Source organism: Primulina tabacum, chromosome 4 (genome assembly GCF_025594145.1).
Source record: "Primulina tabacum isolate GXHZ01 chromosome 4, ASM2559414v2, whole genome shotgun sequence".
NCBI classification, from domain to species: Eukaryota; Viridiplantae; Streptophyta; class Magnoliopsida; order Lamiales; family Gesneriaceae; genus Primulina; species Primulina tabacum.
Genome location: NC_134553.1, coordinates 9,683,343 through 9,686,793, shown reverse-complemented (window position 1 = coordinate 9,686,793; position 3,451 = coordinate 9,683,343). Strand labels below are relative to the sequence as shown.

General features: G+C 39.3%; 1 pseudogene; it reads right to left on the bottom strand.

Annotated features, from left to right (window-relative positions):
* Nucleotides 1-599: 599 nt before the first annotated feature.
* On the bottom strand, nt 600-2,722 carry LOC142543055 (protein ETHYLENE INSENSITIVE 3-like; annotated as a pseudogene).
* Between the last annotated feature and the right edge of the window lie 729 nt (nt 2,723-3,451).

Sequence of the window (3,451 nt, the reverse complement as noted above, 5' to 3'; positions counted from 1 at the left end):
CAAAAATGTTATTTTTTCCTAGTATCATCCATGAAGGATGGAAGTTGAGAAATTCCTACACAATAAGCAACTTGGAGCATCCACATTTGTTGACATGTAACTAAAAACTTCAAAAGATATTTCACTAGTGTTTTATGAGTAACTCATGCAAACTCAGCCAGTTCCAAACCACCTTGATATCTACTAATGATCCCAATATATAAAGCTGCTGCACGGGATCCATGAATCAAATCGTGCAAACTCGAATAGTTTAGGTTTGCCTTCATCTTTACGATTCATCGGTTCATAAAACTATCGCACATATTTAGCGGAATCAACCAGGGAAGCTGGGGCTGCTCTCGATCAACCAATTATCATATGATTGTGAGCACGGGTGCTTGAACCCCATGTAGGAGCCATAGCAACTGTTATATAACTTTTTAAACTTCATGGATTCTTGTTTAAAAACATACATGAGTTTTGCTCTCAATAGCATCAAACAACTTCTCATCTCACCAATGCCTCTTTCCCCTCACCTACTTCCTGGATTTTCACATGATTTTGGCTACCACAGAGAGAGAAGAAGCAATTAAATTAAAGACAAAAAATAGGCTCTTCAGTCAAAGAAACACCGCAAGGATAAAGATGAACTAGATACCAGAGCAAACATATGAAACTTCGCGTTATCGCCTATGGCTTGCATAAAACAACCCACAAATACAACAATGACACAAAACTAAAGTTTATTTATATACATCTATGAGTTTATCTATTTTTAGCAGCAAAGCATTGTACAACGCCCTGAAAGGACCTATCTATATTGTTCATAACAACCACACCTAAGTCCCTCGACATCTACAACTATTTGGTAAAAAATTTACCATAATAACTAAGATATAGTAGGTGATTGGAACATGATTTGTAATCTTAGTACCAGATTGCATCCTCGTGCTTTGGTAGGTTATCCTTCTCTCCTGGAAAACCGCCGGCATAATCCGTGGGCAATACATTGAATGGAGAACTAGACATTGGTTCGAAGATTTGATTCTCGTTGGAGTTAAAATAGTGATTTATAAGCTCACATTGACCGAACATGTGTACTGGACTGAAAACTGATGGATTAGGATGTAGCATGTTGGGGTCTTCAAAGATATCACCCTCCTTGTCTGTGGAGGTAGCCATCTTGTTGATCTTGAATGACGCCATGTTGCTGAAGTGAATGGTCCTCTGTAGCTATAGAATTTTTGGGCTTCATGTTCTTGGCGATGTTATTGTCGTAGTATGACATAAGTTCGTGGATCGTCTTTTGCCCATCTTCTGGAACTCCAAGTCCTGATAAATCAAGGGTACCTGGACAGTATCCTTGAGCAGGATTCAAAGGCAAAGGCACAGATTTTGATTGTGGAAAAGATTGTGGAAAGATGATTGGCTTGACTTTGTTGGTGCTAAAGTTTGAAATTTCAAACTCAGATGAATGTCTGTAAGGGCAAGAAAGTTGATGATTATCCTTAGAATTTCTATCCTTAAAGCCATGGCAAACTTCACTGTGACGACAACGAAGATACGCACAAGTGTATATCTCATGATCCATCGCCACATTCATTTCATTGTCTTGCTTCCTCTTCCGGGAGAACTCCAAATTGGCCATTAGTTTTCCAGAAGATTGTTCTTGAGATGTTAGCTCATCGTTCAACAAATCAATAGGTCTCGGTTTCTGCTCTTGCACGTCAAGGTTAGGGTCCTCGTTTGCCCCTTCAACGTCATACTCATAGTAGTCGTTCAAAGTGAATGTTCCACCGGTGCCAGATGAGGATAAAAGTGAATAACAGCCAGGGTAAAGTTCCCGAGCTAGTGTTTCTTCCTGGTTAATAATAGCAAGCCAAGTCGTGCTTTCTTTAGCTGTCATCTTATCCTGTAAGCACTTCGACTGCCTTACAAGTTTCCGAATCTTGGAAATATCAGGTGACATGTGCTTGATGACTGCCATTAACACGCCCACCTTCCATGCCTTCTTCAGATCATGAGGCTTCTTGTAAGGAGGAAAGCTCTGATCCTTCGGCAGACCCAACTGATGCCACCAATCTTCCTTCCCACTGGGCCACCATGGAGGCGGGACACCTTTCTCCAACGGGAACCGTCTCTGAGGAGGATTGCAGTGCTGCATGAGAGCAGATAAAAGCGAGCCAAGGGTCGTATCTTGAAGCTCCAGCAGCGTGTGTACTGTTGAGCCAATAAGCTTCGAGCTCTCATTTGCTCCAGGTAATGCATTATCAGTTCGATACTTTGCTATGGCAGCTGGCCCATTACGATCAAATCTGACTTTGTCTTTCCACCACTCCCTAAGATTATCTGAAGACCCGGTTACCGGTTTTCCTTTCTCGGGAATAATTCCAAAAACGAAACCTTCGGCTTTACTCACTTCCATCATCTTCAACATATATTTCAAGATCCCATCTTGAGCCCTCGAGAGTTTCTTCCTTCGAGCTTGTTCTTGAGATTGTCTTTGTTTAGCAGAATCAACTCCTACTTTTCCCTTGCTCAATTCTTTAAGTCTTTTCAGTCGCAGTTTGTCCCTCCACATTCTCCTCTCAAGTTCATCGATGTCCATCTCATCCATATAATCATCCTCCACAGCTTGCTCTGGCTCATCAGACTGTGGACCGCAAGTCTCAGCTTCCTTGATAGGAGCGGATGAGAAGAAATTAAGATTGCTGCACAAGTCAACATCCTCAAACATCATCATGGCACAAAATCCGTTGACAAATCTTTAACTTTTTCGTGTTTATTCACCAAAATGTGATATTCAGCAACACGTATGAAGATGTATTCGCTTATATTTCAGGATGTTCCCACCTGCAGAGATATACACGATTCTTGATTCTATTCCAAAGAAATATCTGAAAGCTATACAACATAACAGATATATTACAAAAAGCAGTAATACATATATAAAACTAACTGAAATCCAACATATCACAAAAACTCAAATGACAAGAAAATAAAATCTGCCACTATTCATGTATGAAAACGAACAGATCTGGACAAATGATAGATGGAGAAAATTAAAAATGACCTTGGTGAAATCTAAAATCAGATTTAATGAAAATTTGCAGATAAAGATTCGCACAAATCCCAATAAAAAAAATAAACACTCCAAAGCGATATTCCTAGGATTCAGATTCATTCAAACGATACTTCAAAACACAACTGATGTAAAATTTCCATTTAAACCACTACAGCATTTAATACTCATAAAACTGAGAATATAAATCAACTCGTAGTTATTGGATCCACCTGCCATCAATTTTAACAAAAATAAACAACACCCGTCATTCCAAAAAACAAAAGTTCAAGCTTTTGAACAAAAAGGTTCAAAGATCTAAATAAAATAGGTGGGTAACAAAGTAGGAGCAGAACTCACACCATAAACCCCAAGAAAATAGCACTCCAAGAAATAAGTAAACAAGATCAA